This window comes from Mastomys coucha, unplaced genomic scaffold (assembly GCF_008632895.1).
Source record: "Mastomys coucha isolate ucsf_1 unplaced genomic scaffold, UCSF_Mcou_1 pScaffold1, whole genome shotgun sequence".
NCBI lineage: Eukaryota > Metazoa > Chordata > Mammalia > Rodentia > Muridae > Mastomys > Mastomys coucha.
Window position 1 is genome coordinate 37660535 of NW_022196891.1, and position 21219 is coordinate 37681753.

The 21219-nt window shown below is 35.5% G+C and overlaps 1 protein-coding gene across 5 annotated transcripts in view; it reads left to right on the top strand.

The window, feature by feature from the left end:
- Positions 1-21219, top strand: part of Kcnt2 (potassium sodium-activated channel subfamily T member 2) — a 353683-nt gene that overhangs the window by 151682 nt on the left and 180782 nt on the right. The window lies entirely within an intron of this gene.

Here is a 21219-nt window from a genome sequence, read left to right on the forward strand (position 1 = left end):
TTTATCCACTCTTCAGCTGAGGGATATCTGGGTGGTTTCCAATTTCTGTGTATTACCAATAAAGCTGCTATGAACATAGTGAACATGTTTGATGGAGATTCTTTTGGGTGTATGCCCAGGAGTGATACAGATGGTTCTTCAGTTAGAACCATTTCCAATAATCTGAGAGATTACCAGATTGATTTCTAGAGAGGTTGTACAAGTTTTCACTCCCACCAGTAATGGAGGAATCACTCTTATATCCTCACCAGCATGTGCTGTCACTTGAGATTTGAACTTAGTCATTATGATTGCTATAAGGTGAAATGTCAGAGTTGTTATGATTTGACTACCCTGATGACCAAAGATGCTGAACATTTCTTTAAGTTCTTCTTGGCCATTTGAGATTACTCTATTGAGAATTCTCTGTTTAGCTCTGTTTCCCATTTTTAATTGGATTATTTGGTGGGTTGGTTGTTGAATTCTTTATATATTTTGGATGTTAGCTTTCTATTGGGCATAGGGTTAGTGAAGATCTTTTTCCAATCTTTCAGCTACCATTTTGTTTGTTCTGAAAAAAAAAAAAAAGCTTTTAAAAAAGTTAAGTGCCTATACCTATGGCTTGTGAAGTCATATGTCTTAGAGGGGAATTTATAACCACAATGTCCAAAACCAGTGCAATCCCTATGTTCTGAATATGTATCCCAATGCCCACAGATAAATGTAGTCCTCACTCCCCTCCAAGGAAACTTATGTTTGCAACAGGCAAAGGTCACTAATGAACATCACAATCAGTCAATATGCATAATTCTGGAATTATATCTATATCTATTATACAAATCCTGCATCAAAGGCTCTGAATTTATTGCTGAATAGAGCATTGGATGATTTTAAGAACCAGAGAATCTAGGTTCAGAAATTGTCTCCTAGTAATGCCAAAGCAAGATACATAAAGTCTCATCAATATACCTGCCTAAGCATGAGCTCAACAATGGACTGAGGGAATCTCTTCATTTTTCAACCTTATCCAAAGAACTGCAGGAAACTAAGAATTGTTGATAATGGAGGAAATACATTTTCTACACATACTCTCTCTATATGGAATATGAACATGCCATACATATATATATATGTGTGTGTGTGTGTGTGTGTGTGTGTGTGTATGTAACAATAATGAATAAAGTGTACATGTATCTGAAAGAATAAGGAGGGTTTTATGGGGAGGTTTGTGGAAAGAAAAGAAATGAGAAATGATGCAATTATATTCTCAAAATATAAAAATGTAATAAAAATCAATGAATATATTAAAAAAAGAATTTTCTTCACATGGCCCACTAGAAATGAGTCCCAGCATATCTGACCATAGTTAGTCTTCGTTTCCACACATATGAAGCTGTTCTTTCAAGGAAAATGTGGTATGCTATGAACTAGGAAGTTGAGAAAGTTATTTTTATAATTCTAAAATATATGTATGTGGAAGAATAATTTACATATTTACATAACATTTCTTTCACTATCATTTTCCATCAAGGCATTTGGTGTGCTTTAAGGAAAAGGCTGCTATTGCTCTTCCTCATCTCAAGATCTGGCTTTCCCTGTTGTCTTGACTGAGTTCAGTTATCTCTGGCTTTCAACACCAAATAGGCTAATCTAAAAAGCATTGCTTTTTCTGTCTCAGCTGATACTTTATCCCAGTATCTCTGTCTTCCTAGTTCATTAGAAAGCTGAAAACATTTATTATCTAACACATTTATTCTTTGCCTTCTTTACAGTGACTGCCCAATTGCTCTCTAAGCATCACCTGTAAGGAAGTCTCTGGCTCATCTACTGTTCCATCTAGGGCTCTGCTCACCCATTGGCTCTTGCTTAGTTGGTCTAGTCTTTTTGTGTATATCCTTCTAAAATATTTTCTTAAAGCAATAAGGATAATCTTTTAAATTTAAAATGTTTGCTTCTTAATACTTTTAGATTCAAAACATTATTAGTCAGCTTTCTGTTGTCTGGCCCTACTTACTGACCTCAGCTCACCTTGTGTGTTTTCTTCTTTCTATGTGAGAGCTCCCTCCGCTTGTTTATGTTCCTCTTTGAAACCACATGTTTCCAGATTTATGGACTTGAACTAAATGCTTTTATTTTCTTTCATGAATGATCTTAACTAAATTTTTGGTCTACTTTTGGCCTCAGCTCTTATGCCAAAATTCAAAGAAATCTTACTTGGCATTTCCGTTAAAGATCCAAAAATGGTTCTGTCATATATTCACTTTCTGTTGTCTCCAAATATTTATTTTCATCAGACATTTGTGTCTTTATTGATGACACACTGGAAATGTCTTGATTTTGTATAATATGTGCAGTATAAAATATTCTAAGTTTTAAAAATGAGAGAGAAAATAAACCAGTGATATTCATTTTAACTTCAGTTGGAACCAAAATAAGTAATAACAGACAATTTGTGAGCTTTTGTTCATGCTCTACTGGCTGTATATTAAGACCAACTACAATTATCCAAAATATGTATTAGAATGTTGACTTTTGTATTTGTGATGGATGGATATTGATAAGTCGTAGGGAGGTAGATTTTTATTGAGTAGTTTACTCTTGCATATTATAAAGAGAACACATTGTGGCCAGACTTCTCACTTAGGAAAATAGCAAAGCTTGGATATATTTTTAAAACATTTTTATTGAAACATATTTTAGCACTCCGGCTCATTTTTAATGCGCCATAACCTTGGACTTTCTACAGTCTTTTTCCAAAATCTACCATTATAGCTATGCATATATCACGACACCTAGTATATTTATTTTATTTCAACCATTAATCCTAGTTAATTAGTAGTTAAATAGCTATTACTTATTCAGGTCACTGGATTATAAAGTCTCTCTTGTTACAAGGTAGGGTTTGGAACCTTTGCCCTTACGTAAGTATTTTGCAATTGACTGGCTTTCTCTTTTAGTAACTTCTCCCTTCAGTGACAACACGTTAAATTATAAATGTTCTGGGAATGTTTTCATTCTCTTACTGCCTTAAAATAGGCACAATTAGTAAAAAAAAAAACTAATATGTTTATATTTCTACAACTTATGAGTAAAGAGGCCTTTCACCAAATCTGTTACTATTTCTAACCTAAGACACTTCTCTGTAAACACTGAAGTTAGACATATAGGCTCAGGTCTATCAACTGGCTGCTCTGAATCTTTCAAAGTTATCAAAGTTGTTTCACACTAGGGCATTGACATTTTCTAAGACGTGGAAATAGTACCATAAAGATATTGCCTGAAGACAGAATTATGAGCCTAAAGGCATCATCCTTTAAGAAATAAAAAGAAATAGCATGTTGGTCATATACAATTAATTTGAAGAACATTTTCTCTTTACTTTGTTAATTTTAATTCTCATGTGAGATTTTTAATTGACAATTTAAAATGTTAAATAAATATTTTAAAACTAATTAAAATAATTAAAGCCATTTTTGGTATTAAATGACTAAGATATGGCAAATCTCTTTCAACCTTTCCAAAATGAATGTCACAAGAGCAGTATTCACTAAGTCAGCCTTGGCATAAATCATGAATTTCCAGTAAATTGCTCCAGTTTAGGGAGTGTTGTTATCCTTCTGGAATTTCTCTTTGAACAAATAATATTGATCAGGAAAATAACTAGGTGACCATATCTATATGTGTTTATATATTTGACCTTAACTTCAAAATATAAAGCTCAAAACACCCAGTTGGTGCTACTTAAGCTTTATCACTACAGATGGCTACTCTGTAGACTAAATACATGTCTGTGAGCAATAGCCTATGAAATAGATGTAAAATCACCATTCATCACTTAGAAAATAGATCTTTTAAAAAACAATTTAAGCAGAAAGTATGGAAACAAACACCCATTTTTCTATCAGTTTCTTGCTGATACTTGAATATTGTAGTTGAACTTCAGTTTAAATGAATGATTGCATGGAAGTAAGAACGATTTATTTCATGACTGTTTATCAAACTTTACGATGTGTAGAAGTGTATCATGTTCTATGTTTCATGTACTTTTCATAACTGAATTTGGACCACTGCCTTTATTTGATTTCCAGAAAACGTTGACCAGAGACTATTTGTCCTGTGATGTGCTAATACATGGCAAGATGTTTATATGGGTCCATGGCAAATAAGAAACAGATGGTGGCTTAAATTACCTCATATTTATTATGTGCCTTTTAATATTGCATCCATGTAAGGATGCTTAAGTTTTTCTAACAGTCGCCTTTTGATGGTTAAAGAGGAAGCACATTTATAAATCAAATTTCTATAACAACAAGAAATTGTATGTAGCTAGGCAGTGGTGGTGCACGCCTTTAATCCCAGCACTTGGGAGGCAGAGGCAGGTGGATTTCTGAGTTCGAGGCCAGCCTGGTCTATAGAGTAAGTTCCAGGACATTCAAGGCCATACAGAGAAACCCTGTCTCGGAAAAAAAAAAAGAAAGAAAGAAAGAAACTGTGTGTGTGTGTGGTTGTGTGTGTGGTTGTTTGTGTGTGTGTATGGTTGTTTGTGTGTGTGTGTGTGTGTGTGTGGTTGTGTGTGTGTGTGGTTATGTGTGTGTGTGTGTGGTTGTGTGTATGTGTGTGGTTGTGTGTATGTGTGGTTGTTTGTGTGTGTGTGTGTGGTTGTGTGTGTGTGTGTGTGTGTGTGTAGTTGTATGTGTGGTTGTGTGTACGTACTCATATGGATATCAGAGAGAATGCATGGATTGCAGAATTTTCTTGTAGTGTTCCAGCATGAAGGCAATGGGATTAAACTTGAGTTGTCAGTCTTGGTTCTTCAAAAACTAAACAATTTTGATAGTCCTATTACCTTGGTTTTTGTCTCTCCTTTTCTTTCTTTCTTATTTTAATTTAAAATTTCTTTTTCATACAAATTATTTGTAGATAATGTTTTCCTCTTCCCTAACTTCAAGTTAATTCTTCCCACCTCTAACCACCCAACTTTATTCTCTCTCTCTCTCAAAACAAGACAAAATGAGACTAAACAAAACCCCCAAAAAAACCCCAATATTGAGACAAACATACAGATAATCAATTGCAAAATAAATGCCAAAACAAAACAAAAATCCCTTATTAAACCAATGACTTTGTTTCCCATTGGACAACTAATTACGAGTGTGGGTCTTGTTCCAGAGCATTGTTGATATACCCAGTGTCACTCAATTAAAGATAACTGCTTTTCCTCTTTTCAGAGGCTATTGGCTGCAAATTACTTTTTCACTAGTGATGAGTTTCCGTATCACTTTCCTCCTCTCAGAGTTGGGATGCAGACTGGCCTGAGCTCCCTTTGTTTTCTGTCACAGCCTCTGTGGGTTTTTATGTGCATCATTCCTGTTGTGTCTGTTTCCTTTGTGCCTGTACAGTCCTTGCTCTTTTCTTCCTCAGAGATCATTGGACCTTGAAGGAAGGGATTTGATGACAGCATCCTTTTTAGGAAGGAACCCTCTATAGTCTTTCATTGTCTGTATGTTGTCCAGTGTGGGTCTCTTGGTTAATTCAAGCATAAACTTTTCATATGAGGTTTGAGTGAGGCTGCCAATGTCTCAGCCAAGTGTGCCTACTGATGATCCATGGTAGAGAGTGGCTCTGTGTATCTTCAGGTGTCACTAAGCAATGAGATCCAGCTAGAAGGAAAGCCCGAAGGGCTTATTATTTTGTTTTTAACAATTGTAAATCCAAAGTTGTTTTTAAACATATAATGACAAGTAACAGCATACAAGCTAGTATTTTGGAATGTTCTTGGATGTTCACTTTATTCTTAAGAACTGAATCCAGTATGTAAAAACTAATTAATGTAGGAAATGAAAAAAGCAATTCTGTAGAGTCATGGTCTCATGGCTTAGAAAATGCTTTAGGACTGAATTTATTAGCTTCTCTGAATCTGTTATTTCCTCTGGGCAGAGCTGTAGCTTCACTTGGATGATTTGTTGAACAGTCTTAAAAGTGATTTTCAGCCCAAGACCAATAGTCCAGTATAAATATAGCCATGGCTTCGGGCAGCAGTGGTAACTACTCTGGGCGTCAGCTGACCTTTATTACTGGGTTCAAACTGCACAAGAAGGACTCCAGGCTCTCAGTGCAGGCTCCTCATTTGTGCTTTCAGCACTCAGACTAATAAAAATTCTTTATGGCTCTACATAAAGTTATTTATACTGTGTCTGCTCTTTCTGATTTACATAGAGCCCCATTTTTTACTTGGTTGAAGACTTTGTTTTTAGCTTTCTTGTACTGTAGTGACAAATCGTGAAGATTAATTTTTTAAAATTAACTTTTATTTCTATTTTATATGTGTGAGTGTCTGCCTGCATATATATATATGTGTGTGTACATATATATTTGTACATATATATATATATATATGTATATATCTATGCATATTGGGTGCATACAGCACCTGTGGAACTGAGAAGAAAGCTTTGGATGCCCCCCAGAACTTGAGTTGCAGATAGTTGAAACCTATCCTTTGGTTGCTGGCAATTGAATGTGGTTTTTCAGAAGAGCACCCAGTACTCTTAACCCCTGAATCATCCCTACTGCTCCTAAGGTATAATTTTGAATGTAAACTTCCTGTGGATTTTCTCCTCACCCAACTGAAAATGTTTTGAGCTTGCCATGATATTAATTTTTTCTTACCTGAGATATTATTTAAGTAATGACTAAGAAAACAGCGTAAAAATGAAAAGTCAGAGACATTTTTGTATTTTTTATATTTGTTTATTCTTAAACTTAACTGTTCTTTTAAAAGATTTATTTATTTTATTTATGAATACACTGTTTTTGTCTTCAGACACACCAGAAGAGGGCATCAGAACCCATTAATATCATGTAGTTGCTGGGAATTGAACTCAGGAGCTCTGGAAGAACAGTCAGTGCACTTAACCACTGAACCCTCTCTCTAGCCCTAAAGTTAATTCTTAAGAAAGAAAAAATAAATAAACTGGGCAGTGGTGGTGCACGCCTTTAATCCCAGCACTTGGGGAGCAGAGGCAGGTGGATTTCTGAGTTTGAGGCCAGACTGGTCTACAGAGTGAGTTCCAGGACAGCCAGGGCTATACAGAGAAACCCTGTTTTGAAAACCATAAAAGAAAGAAAGAAGTAAAGAAAGAAAGAAAGAGAGAGAGAGAAAGAATATAGTTCTTTAAACATTTAATCTTTTCCTAGTCTTCTATTGGCAAAAACATTGATACAGTGAAAGATTGTGAATCTAAAGACTTGACCCCTTGTCACTATAACAAAAGTTTAAATAAAAAAAATTTACATGTGTATAAAAGTCATGAGCATGAATATGCGCATGTGATACTGCTCCCCGAAAGACCCACAGATAAGTATTTTAACACAAATCCATATGCATTTAATGTGCATGACCACCATTCACATGTATACTCCATATATACCCATGCACATAGTCCATATTACTTACCATATACTCTGCATGGACAGATGCAATCCATGTATACATGAACACATACTCCAAATATGTACACAACACTCTCCATATCCATGTACAAATTTCACATGTATAGAAACATACACATACAAACACACACACACTCAATATAGATAGATGATAGATAGATAGATAGATAGATAGATAGATAGATAGATAGATAGATAGATAGACAGACAGACAGACAGACAGAGAGAGAGATTACCTAAGCACATGAGCAGCTGCACAAGTTCATTCCCTTTTATGATTTCCTGAAGAATGATCTTCCCTAAGAATGTCTCAATTAATTGTGCTGTTTCTCATTGGTAAGCTCCATCTAGGAATATGCAACCTATCTTATTGAATTGTGTCATAGAGATTGTTAGTTGTTTGGTCTGAATATAAGCATGGGTATTGAGAATGAACTGTCCTCATAAGTTAAATCTGGGCATGAGATTCAAGCATGCAGAAGGCTGAAGCCAGGAACTCTTACCAGGCTGTTGCCAGATTCAGGTATCAATACAGAGCAGTCAGAATCCTTGGCAATTAATATGGGGGAAATTAGAACATTTAAACATTCTGTACTGGCTAGTTTTGTGAGTCAACTTGACACAGGCTGGAGTTATCACAGAGAAGGGAGTTCATTGGAGAAATGCCTCCATGAAATCCAGCTGTGGGGCATTTTCTCAATTGCCCCTTGTGGGTGGTACCATCCCTGGGCTTGAGGTCTTGGGCTCTATAAGAGAACAGGCTGAGCAAGCCAGGGGAGGCAAGCCAGTAAAGAACATCCCTCCATGGCCTCTGCATCAGCTCCTGCTTCCTGACCTGCCTGAGTTCCAGTCCTGACTTCCTTTGGTGATGAACAGCCAGGTGGAAGTAAGCGAAATAAACTCTTTCCTCCCCAACTTGCTTCTTGGTCATTATGTTTGTACAGGAATAGAAACCCTGACTAAGACACATTCTTCAAGGCATGTGTTTGCCTGGAAAAGATGTTTATGTACTTTTGGCCTTCTCTTAGTGGATTATAAAGACATGGGGAGCTCAGTTGTCTAACCCTGGGGAAGCGGTGTCCTGAGTCTAGAGAACTTTTCAACCTGTTTACACTCAATGAAATTCTGTCTTCCAACCACTCTGGAAAACAGTTTGGCAGTGCCTCTGTAAATTGGACATAGTACTACCAGAGAACCCAGCTATACCACTCCTAGGCACATACCCAGAAGATGCTCCAACATGTAATCAGGACACATGCTCCACTATGTTCATAGCAGCCTTATTTATAATAGCCAGAAACTGGAAACAACCCAGACGTACCTCAGCAGAGGAATGGATACAGAAAATGTGATACATCTACACAATGGAGTACTACTCAGCTATTAAAAACAATGAATTTATGAAATTCTTGAGGAAATGGATGGACCTGGAGAATATCAACCTGAGTGAGGTAAACCAATCACAAAAGAACACACATTGTATGCATTCTCTGATAAGTGGATATTAGGCTAGAAGAGCGGAATACACAAAGTACAAACCACAAACCATAAGAAACTCAAGAAGGAAGACCAAAGTGTGGATACTTCGTTCCTTCTTAAAAGGGGGAACAAAATACCCATGGAAGGAGTTGTAGAGACTAACTATGAATCAGAGACTAAAGGAAGGACAATTCAGAGAGTGCTCCACCTGGGAATCCTTCCCATATTCCATCATCAAATCTAGACACTGTTGTGGATGCCAGCAAGTGCTAGATGACATGAGCCTGATATAGCTGACTCCTGAGAGGTTCTGACTGTACCCGACTAATAGAGAAGTAGAGGCTCACAGCCATCCATTGTACTGAGTACAGGGTCCCCAGTGAAGGAGCTAGAGAAAGGACCCAAGGAGCTGAAGGGTTTGCAGCCCCTTAGGATGAACAACAATATGAACTAACTAGTACCCTCAGAGCTTTCAGGGACTAAAACTCCAACCAAATAGTACAAATGGGGGCACTCATGACTCCAGCAGCATGCGAATAGCAGATGATAGCCAAGTTGGTCATCAATGGGAGGAGAGGACCTTGGCCCTGTGAAAATTCTATACCCCAGTGTAGGGGAATGCCAGGGCCAGTAAGCAGGAGGAGGTGGGATGGTGAGCAGGGGGAGGGGAGAGGGAACAGGGGATTGTTTTAGATTTTGTTGTTTTATATTATTTAAGGAGATATTGTAAATAAAGAAAACATCTAATAAAAAAAAAATTCTGTCACCTGATTCCTCAAGCCAGTTGTTTGAACCTACTTGTGACCCACTTTTACATTTTCTTTTTCCTCCTCCTCCTCTTCCTCCTCCTCCTCCTATTCTTTCTGCTGCTCTTCTCCTCCCTCTTCCTCCTCCCCCTCTCCTTTTTCTTCTTTTATTAATCATTCCATTAATTTACATCTCAAATGGCATACCTCTCCCAGGTTACTCCTTCACAAAACCCCATCCTACTGCTCCAGTGTCCCCTTACACTGGGGCATCAAACCTCCACAGGGTCAAGGGCCTCCCCTCACATTGTTGTCAGACAAGGCCATCTTCTGCTACTGTGTGTCTAGAGCCATGGATCCCTCCTTATACACTTCCTGGCTGGTGGTATAGTCCCTGGGAGCACTGGGTCAGCCAGCCAGCCAACAATGCTCTTCCTATGGTGTTGCCATCCTCCTCTGCTCCTCTAGTCCTTTCGCCAGCTCCCCAACTAGGGTCCCAGAGCTCAGTCTAATGGTTGGCTCCAAGCATCCAACCATTATCTGTATTGGTCAGTTGCTGGCAGAACCTCCCAAGGAACAAGCACACCATGTTCCTGTCAGCAAGCACCTCTTGGAGGAAGGGCCATCTGACAGTCTTGGAGGACCGTCTCACTTGAAGATCCATCCTGTCTGTAGATACCAAACCACTTTCACATTTTCTTTGGTAGAAATCTTTCCTTGGGGCTAGAGAGATGGCTCAGTGGTTAAGAGCATTGGCAGTTCTTCCAGAGATCCTGAGTTCAATTCCCAGCAACCACATGGTGCCTCACGACCATGTCTAATGGGATCTGATGCCCTCTTTTGGTGTGTCTGAAGACAGCTAAAGTGTAGTAATATAAATAAAAAAAATAAATCTTTAAAAAACTGTCCTTAGTCATACATAAAATGACAGAGGGCATAGATCTACTCTTTCTATGAAAAGGAATTGATCAGTTTGTGTTTTATGAAAGAGCTTGTGCTAAGTTTTGCTTTCTCTATATGTTTAGCAGAAGCATGTTGATGTCTCTCTTTTTTTCTTTATATTGGAATCTGGAACTTTCTCCCAGAGGACCTGCCAGTTATGAAAAGATATTTTTTTCACATCCATTTCTAGGGCTTTAATTACAATCTTTACATTCAATTATTTTAGTAGCATTTTATCTTAGAATCTTCATTCTGTGGTCCCTTAGAAATACATCATACTTCTTTCCCAATTGTTCATACCTATAAAAGGGCATTTTTTTCTGTATTTTTGAATGGGACAGCTTAGATATATAAAGGTTATTTTTTGTACTAGATATACGTTTACATACACAATCTACAAATACTTTCTTTTCTTCTAGTAGCCCCTCAATTTATACTGTCACAACCTTTGTGACAATAGGGAGATGAGACATTTATATGTGTTGCATCCGGTTGTTTTCCAAACCAACCATTCCGGGGAACTAAACTGCCTTTTAACAAATACAGACAGAATGGTGTTGCCATACATTTTATTTACATATATATATATGTAATGCTATACTATATATATATATATATGTATATGTAATGCTATACAATAACTATACAATAATTACCCACTCTCCCTACGATGAAGATGCATACTATGGCTATTATTAGAATAATCATCCTATAATCATTTGTGTTTATACAACTTTTATAGAATGTTTAATAGTTATCATTTTGCTTAAACATTATTTATGGAGGTGGATAAATTTCAATCTTGTTAAGAAGTATATTTTGTAGGACAGACAGTGGACAATATGGAATCCATTTGATTCAGTTTTATAATGTAAGAAAACACACTATTTTGTTATGTTATGAGTAGTCTGTACTATTAGGCAAATTCTTCTTTACATTTTTAACTAAGTGGGTGAGCCAAGTAGATTATTATAGAGAAAGAAAGAAATGATGCTATTTGAGGCAGTGTTTTTGCTAAAAAGAAAAGAATAATTCTTTTCATCTTTTCCACTAGAAAAATAGTATAATGCCCTAGCTTAATCCCCAAAACTACCTCTCTCCAAAATAATAATAAAAATGAAAATAGTGAGAAAAAAAATAAACAAAGTTGATGTAACAGTAAAGAGATGGATAGTTACCTAAATACTACCTATAAATTGAGTGTTCTTTTGATATTAGATTCTATATTTGGAAGTTGTCAAAAAGTCAATTTTTTTTATATTCTATTTACTGTACAATAAGGCTTAGTTCTTTTAGAGTTAATATGAATGAGATGTTTGCCTCGTTGTGTGATTTTGTTGTTGTTGTTGTTGTTGCTGCTGTTTCATTTTTTTTAACCAAAATGACTTTTAACAAGATTGAACAGATTCCAGTTTACAAAATAATGGGATTTTAAATGTTTTAATAAGTTCTAATGCTGACTCCTCTTTTCTACCCACATACTAAATTTATTGATTCATGTTTAATACATTCATAGTCCTCTAAAAATATGTCCTGTTCGTCAAGCTTCCATGTGAGTAGGACCACACAGCTTTTGTGCTGATCCATTGTGTAATGTTTGTGATGAACTATTGTACTTTGTTAGATCTGACCAAGATTGCTGAACACTTCGGAATGATGAGGTAGAACTATGAGTATTTGTAGGTCTTTAAATGGGATAGTAAAACTCTGGCCAAACTCTAGGAAGTTTTAGGTAGAGTTAAACTGATGTAAAGGATAGAGAAATAGTATATAAATTGTGACATTTTAATATGCATCTTTTGATCCTTTCAAAAAATATAACAGATGTACAACCATGCACCCAGGGTCTTAGAGTTTTAATCATGTAAATCTTTCTTATTTATATGAATTACATTTGTCATTTATTTTGTTTGTATTTTATGTGCATGTCTACAGGAATATCAGGGCATAAGCTTACTGGAGTTGACTTCCTGCTCAAACTCAGGTCATTGAGCTCTTGGCAAGAGTCTTAGCCTGCCAAGCTACTTTGCTGGCTTAAACTCCACTTAAGAAATGATTAATCCAGAGATATTTTGTACTAGATATGAACTGAGTTATAAAGTATACAAGTACATTTTGGAGTAAATGACTATAAAATATTTACAAAGCATAACTATGGACCTTTATTATCCAGTTTAGTTCACAAAACCTTAATCATTTGAGTTAGTCTTGAATGTAATTTAGTGGATGTGGTTAATTACAAAAAGAAAGAAGAGATTCAGTGAATTTCATACACATTATTTCATTAAAATGAAATTAAAAACCTCTTGTTAAATTCTGTCTTACATCAAATGTGTTGTCAAATGTCTTTGAATGTATGTGGAACCCTGAATCTTTTGATTGTTTATGGTCAGCTTGGCTTTTGCATTGTAATAGGAAACATCAGACCAAACAATTCTTTCAAAGAGGTCACTACTTTGATGTTGAAATCCTTCCCCAGAATAGTGATGAATATTTTCCCCTTGCTGATTTCCCAGGAATTCATTGTCAGTTTCTGTAAATGATGACGGTGAAATATCTAAAGGTCAACTATGATTAAACTTGTCAATAGTTAACGAATATGGGTCTATGTTGAAAATTGCCCAACTCTGTTTGCAGGTAGAAACTTCTCTGTTCATTCTTGTTGTTGCTTCAATAGCTGAGGGGAATAGACCTCAGCTAGTTATTAACCCATGTCTGTCTGTCTGTCTGTCTATCATCTATCATCTATTTATTATTTATTTTTTCTAAACTTTTATTACATTTTAATCTACTGCATCATTAGTAAGATATATGACTGATGCTCTTTGTTATATCACTAGGCTTCCCTACTCTGTTTTCCACTAGGTCTTTTTCTGTAAACTCTGACTTTGTTCTCTATGGTAGATTTTTCTCTTATAAGATAGATGGCAAAGGCTATGGATCACTTGGTCTTGTTTTTTTGTTTGTATGTTTTGGGTTTTTTTGTTTGTTTTTTGTCATTCTATTTTTATCAAATAGAAAAAAAGGCTGTATTTAGAATTCTGGTGTCTGTAAAATGCTTTAGTGACTAAAGATATTTGCTACCAAATCTACCTATCTGAGTTTTTTTACCTGGGACCCACATGGTAGAAATAGAGACTCTATTTCTGTAAGGTATGCTTGATCTCTTCACATACACACACGCACACACACACACACACACTGTAAATAAATGAAATATAAAAATATGAAATCTATTATAGTTATTTCTTCTGTGTATATATTTAATGATTATATTAAACTCATTTCTACGCTTATATTTCATGTAGGAATTGGGAACAATTACTCAAATTATCCAGAGATTAATTAGACATTATTATTTGGTACATGCATAATAGAATATTTGCTTATTTAATTTTCATAATAGCTAATAATGATGTTACTATCATTTTAGTTCTTTTTCAATTGTTTAAGAAATTAAAATTAAATTAAGGAACTCATCCAGATTACCACAGAGCTAGAAGCAGGCTTAGATAAGACAAATATATTTACCTAATGTTGCAAACTTTTGTATAGTTCATGATGTGGTGATCCTCAACCATAAAATTATTTTTGTTGCTACTTCATCACTGTAATTTTGCCACTTTTATGAATCATAATGTAAATCTATGTGATTCCTGATGGTTTTAGGTGAACCCGGTGATAGGGTCCTTTGACCCCCATAGGGGTTGAGAATTGCTGATTCATGTATTATTATCAAACGAATCATCATCAAACTTACTTTTATGAACTAATATAGCACAATTCTGCAGCACAGGTAACCATGGTTTTAGAGTCTTTCTGTGCTTTTACCGTATATGTATATGTTCTTCTGCATGAGTCCACAGAGCATTCTCCTTGCCATCCTTGCTTCCTACCAGGTTTGAAACACAGCCATCTCTCTTTTAGTGCTGCATATAACAGGAGAGTAGGCCCCCGAGCTTCTAGAAATCCTGTAATCTATACCTCCAGCTTGCCAGAGGGCATTTCCCGGGTAAACTGGACATTAATACACAGGTGCCATTATGTATGGTTCTTATGAGAGTTCCAGCATCTGAACTGGTCATCCAGCTTTCTAAATGAGAGCTTTCTGACTACTCGGATACTATTTCTTATTATGAAGTACAAGTTAGATTTTATGACACCTACTAGATTCATGTTGTAGAAGTTACTTAATCTAGACCTGAGGATTATACCCCACCTTTGACCCTTTAGTTTCTCGATAAAACACAGCCTTTAAAATTACAATAACCCTTGAACAGCACAAGAGCTGGGCAGATACCTACGCTCTATGCAATTAGAATCTACTTTTCTATCTATAATCCTTAATTACTCCTTGCGACTCAGAAGGTTCCATCTGGGCTGCTCTTAACTTCATTTTGCCAGCCTTCTGTTTTATTGCTCACTTAACCAAAGGCTGCTTCTCTTCTTCCTCTTCCTCATTTTCTTGGCCTCTTGGTTCTATTCCCACACCAAGCCCAGGACACCTAAACCCCACTCATGTATCTTCTGCCCAGCTATATGCTGTTGGTATCTTTATTTACCAATCAGAAATAACTTGAGGTCAGACTCCAGGTCTTGGGGACCCACACTTAGCATTTCAATAGACAGCAAAATGAAACCTCAACATTCTTACTTAAATTATTTTTATTAAAATTTTTCATAGTACACTCTTATTAAGAATATGTATTAATTTTTAATATTCCACTCAATCACTGTAATGAATCTAATTATATATATATTGAATCAATAAAACATTAAGTAGAAAAGGTTGATATGCTTATGTTTTTATATTTTAAATTATAAATTACTGTAAATGTTTAAGCAAATAATAGAGGACAGTAAGTTTTGATATAAATTAGAAAAGTTGTAACAGAAAAGGCTATCCACTAGCATAACAATATTAAGTCTGAAGTATAGATACTGAAGTGGTAGGATGATTAAAAATATTCAATTTCAGATATTATTAATAAAAATGCTTTGTAAAATTTGTCAGCTCCCTTAAATTATGGACATAATTAAAGGTTTTAACCTGTACCTAACTGATTGAAATGTTCTATCTTTTTATTTAAAGTCAAATAGAGTATTTTTATTATGAATATGAGGACAGTGCTTTTATCAGTAAATTTGTTACTTAAAGTCACTCTTTATAGAGATACAAAATATGAAACTCATCAAATGTGATGAGAGAAAAGCAAAGTTTCACTTAATAATGGCAGCTCTGTATCTGTGAATGAAGTGATAGTTATCTATATTAAAGTATATTTTCAGCATGTAATAGGTTCAAGTCCTTGCAAAGTGTTTTCTAAGATTCGGAGTTGTAGGTAAAATGGTTATTCCATAAGTTCAGTATTAAATTTTGTATACTCTATAATAAAAGGTGTTTCCAGTATTCCATTTGTGTTTCCCTGAATCACTACTAGTAAGTGATCTATTTAGCTATCTTGAAGGCACTATTTTTTGATGGCTTGGGATGCACTAAACACACATACACACACACACCTCTAACAATAAGAGCAAAACTGATAAGACTTGAGAAAAAAGAGTAAGTGAAGTATAGATTATAGGTCATTGTGGTGATCCTTTTCTAATGTTGGTAGTTATGTAATTTTCTTAAAATATAAAACAAATGTTTTCCTGACTATGTTGGTTTATATTAGCCAGGGTGAGTCAATTCACTACTGTAGTACTTACTACCAGGAATATGTAAGGGACTGAAGATCTAGCATTTTGTTAAATAGTTAATTCAATCATAGTATAAATCATAACTAGTAAATAGTTAATTCAATCATATTTGTAGAATATGTCAATGAACTACTAAATTCAGTTGGGCCTTTTGAACTAATATGTATCTCAGAGTTCATTCATTTGTTTAAATTTTATTAATATAATTTAGTTATTAATTATTAGATGAAATAAATAAGTTTAATTCAAATGTATGTCATATACACGTACTTCCTTTTTTTTTTTTTTTTTTTAAACAAGGTCTTGTGCCTTGTGTGGCTCAGCATAGATGACTTTCAACTGCAGGTTTGGTGGCTCCACCTTTAATCTGTTGAAATGACAACCATCTACTACCATGCCCAGTATCATTTAAGTATTTTTTTTAATAAAATAAATGCAAAAATTACAATTAATCATTGGCTGAAGAACAAAGACATATTTCCTGTATTCTTACCTATCTCATATAGTGATAATTAAAAATTTGCAAAATTGATGGAATTACAAATTATTGTAGCAATTTCTTTATGGTCCAGTTAATTTCTAAAACTGCCTACATTCAACATGACTATTCAATGAGTTTGAGATAGGTGTGGACCTGTGACACTCAAAGCATTACAAGGGCACTGGACATGTTTACCAGTTCCATATTGTTTCTGAGATTTTTTTTGTGATTTTTAAAAATAAATTTTAGTGAATTCATTATTTGATAATTTCATACACATACTTTGTGTTTTAATTACTGCCATTTCAGTCATCTCTCTTCTTCCTCACATCATTATTATCCTGTATATCTTTTTCCATTTTTCCTCACATCATTATAATTCTGTACATCTCCTTTCCATATTCATATATTTTGTTTTTGTTTTGTTTTAAGGTCCACTGAGTTGAGCCTTGTTATTTTTTGTACTTATGAGTTCACAATTATCCACTGGGTACTGCCTTGCTCATAAGTGGGTATACAACCAAGTACAATGTCTTTTCTAGACTCCATCAGTAGACATTTACTCAGCAAGGATGCATGGGACGTCTTAGTTCCTTATCTTTGTAACAAATGATAGACTATTGAGACACCTACTCCTGTGTAGGCCCATTGCAGACAGGCATACTGTTCCAACCTTATCATACAAAGACAAGACTGCCAGACTTGGCGTTCCATGGTGTTAATCTAGGGCTCAACTCATAGCTTACAACAGAGTAACCTAACTTCTCTATTTGGTGATCAAGGATTTCAGAAAAACAGTTTACAAAGTTCCTTAAAGTCTAGTATGCCACAAATCTGTGAAACATTTGTAATCAGTCCAACTGGCCATTTTAAACCAGATGTCAAAATTATGTGGAAACTACTTTTGAATAAAATAAGATTGGTTACCATGGGTGAGTTAAATTTAAAAATGTACAAACTGAATGTTAAGATGTTCTGTGGGTGATATTTTGCAATTTATTTTAGATAACAAATGTTTGCATTAAGACATGATTATTCGTCATCAAAGATCAGTTTTAATGTGTAATTAATCCAAGTACAGCACTCTTAAAGAACACTTACCAAAGTCCAGCCTCAGACTGAAGAGGAGTTTTGAGGAAAGGGTGTCTGGGAGCGGTGAACAAAACCACTCATTATATAAGGAACATCTATTGTTAGCATCCACTTCTCATTGGTTGTGTGTGAGAGATTATATCTGATAGCTTAATTACATTGGCAGTCTTACATATGGGCAACCAGGCAAAAAACTTACTGCTTTAGGAGCACTTGTATCTCAAAGTTCCTAATAAATCTTCTGGACCCATTTGCTTCCTTGCCCTCAGAGCAGGACTTCTCTGCTCACATTCAGACACTGTAGTGACTGTCCAAAAGTATACACTGAGTTTTAACAGATTTTCAGAAGCATAATTTACACATCATCAAATTCACACATTGTAAATGTAAATTCAATCATATTTTATCATATTTACTTAGAACCTTATCCCACCACACTTCCAGGCAAGGCGGCTGCTAAACTGCTTTCTGTCAATTCTCTTGAGATTTCTCATAAACACAATCCTGCATGCCATTTTCATTTGACTTCTTTCACTCGGATTATTTCAGTTTATGCTTTTATCAGTATTTGATTCCTCTTATCGCTTCATCTCTTTTCTTTCTTCTTGCTTGCTCTACACCCCTTTCATTGTCCTCTCTTTAATTCCAGAATAGTACATTTAATTGTACTATTTTTGCTATTATACATATGCTTGAGAATGGGTAATTTCTAAGAGGCATGATTTTATTTCTCAGATCTCAATGCTTGAGTGTTCAAGGCTAAGAGCCACAGATTCCATGTCTAATGAGAGTGTTCTCTGCATTTCTAAAGTCATGGTTCCTATTCACAAGTGTTGTGCTCATGATTTAACTTCTCCAAAGGTCTCAGTGCTTAATGCTATTGCACTAGATATTTAAGTTCCAACCTCAAAGTTTGAGAGGACACTTTTTTTTAAAGATTTATTTATTTATTTTATATGTATGACTAAACTGTAGCTGTACAGATGGCCGTGAGCCATCATGTGGCTGCTGGGAATTGAACTCAGGACCTCTGCTCTCAGGCTCCTCTCACTCCAGCGTAATACGCTGTAGCTGTCTTCAGACGCACCAGAAGAGGGCATCAGATCTCATCACGGATGGTTGTGAGCCACCATGTGGTTGCTGGGATCCGAACTCAGGACCTTTGGAAGAGCAGTCAGTACTCTTACCCGCTGAGCCATCTCGCCAGCCTGAGAGGACACTTTTAAGTTCATGCTTTTTGTGAATTAAAAACAGGTAAGAAAATAAGTAAACACATTTCATTACAGAAGTTGTTCGAAATCGTAATTGATTCTATCAAGTAAGTTCAAAACCTGGCAATTGAAACAACCTGATATCCTTGGACTTGAGGACAGTTTCCACCACAACAAAAATTCTAGAAACTGCAGAAGAGTTTGTTCTTAAGAGCTTGGGAAGCCTCACCTGAAAGGCTTTTCTGGCAACAGTGCACCTAGAAATCCTCACAGTTTAGAATATGGGAGTGCTAGCTCTCCCAGGTGTTGCCCGCTTGTTGCTGTTCAATTGAGCTGTCTGATGAAGCCTCACCCTTAATTCTTTTTAGCCATTATCCTCCTGGGCCTTACTCTATTAAGCGACTTTTCTCTGAGCAGAAATATAAAAGACCTTCTTTTATATTTCCATGAAGAAACTCTTCCAGGACTATATGCTCTGAACAGTTGCTCACTTTTTATCAAAGAGATCACTGCCAAAGACTATTATCTCTTTCTTCTAGAGGGATCTTGTCAAACACAATCTTACATAGTCCTGCACTTGGACACAATGAAGCGAATCAAGAGCTCTGTGTCACACTGAAGGAATCAGAGGGCTAAGGTTACTGTGGACGTAACCCAGAAATTCTGTACATGCCTTGGTTTACTCACTTAAAACAACTATAAAATCCCGGGTCATGCTATTGCTGGCTTTGGGTAGTCATGATGGTTTCAACAATCTCTGGAATGACTTCAGGATCTGTCTTCTATTGTGTGGATGAATAACATCTGGCTTCCATTTTCTTACTACATTCCCAACATTGGGGCTCTCTAATGAGAATTTTTTTTTATTATTTTTTTTATTTTCAAAATCTGAGCAGGGTGAGGATCTACTAAGTTAGATCACACTGCTTTCCTTTTGGCTATAAAAATCTATATTTAAACGGTTTCTGCCTTCTCTGATTTTAGCACACAGTCAGGAGATTCCATGAAACATCCTAAATACTTTTCCTAGAGAATCTCTCTTTGTCTCTAATTTATCACTCCTAAATTCTGGCTTTTATAAAGTCATGGACTTAACATGGACTTTATAGTTATGATGCTGTATTATAAATATTGCCTTCCCCATGCTTTCTAAAAAAAAAAAATATTTCTCCAACTCATCAGGATCATCTACAATATATATTGTTCTACTAACATTTTACTAACTCCTTCTCTAGTCTTCTGCTACACTCCTGTTTCATGCACCCTGCAAGAATTGCCATCATCACAATTCAATGCAATAGTTCTTTTCTCCATGTTCCCAGTTTTCTAGCCTCTACCCATTTTCAATTCCCAAGACTGGTTCAACATTTATAAAGTCTAAACCCAGTCCTTAGTTTTGATGTCTGTATTGGCCCATTTTTGTACATATGCATGAGAATGAATAATTTATATGCTACATAAATTTCCTTTCTATCAGATTCAAATGATAAGATACCACGTATTAAGATCTGGCCCAATTGGTCTGATGAAGGCCTTCTCACTAATTCAAAGAAAATGTCTTCTTCCTCTATCATCACATTACAGAATATAGAGTGACTGAACAGATTGGTGTGCTTATTATCTTCCTCTTTTAAGAGTGGTTATCCTCATGTGTGAGAACACTACTCATGATTTTTTTCATCCCATAAAGTCCCCATATTTTATTTCTTTTATATGACTGTGGAGCATTCTTGTGCAAATCATTGCAGTTGCATACTGGTTTTATTGTTCCAAATTTATTGCAACCCTTCAATTTGCACAACATATTTATCAATCATGGTTTTCTACTTTTTAATTTTATAATCAAGTAGTGGTGTATCTATTTCTATTTTAGTAATTCTAATTCATAGACATCTTGTATCATTAAGAAATTCTATATTGAATCCTTTTATGTGTCAGGTGTGCTATCTGTAGATGTTTGTCTTAAAATGTAGGCTTTTGTTTGAGAGGCACTTGTGGATTAGACAGCAGTATGTCACAACCCAGTGTATAATTTATAATGAGCAGAAATGAAATTTGTTGTATCACAGTTCTAAAGTCTGGGAAGTCCAACATAAAGGTTCTTGAAGTTGCCTGAGGTTTTTTTTTTTTTTTT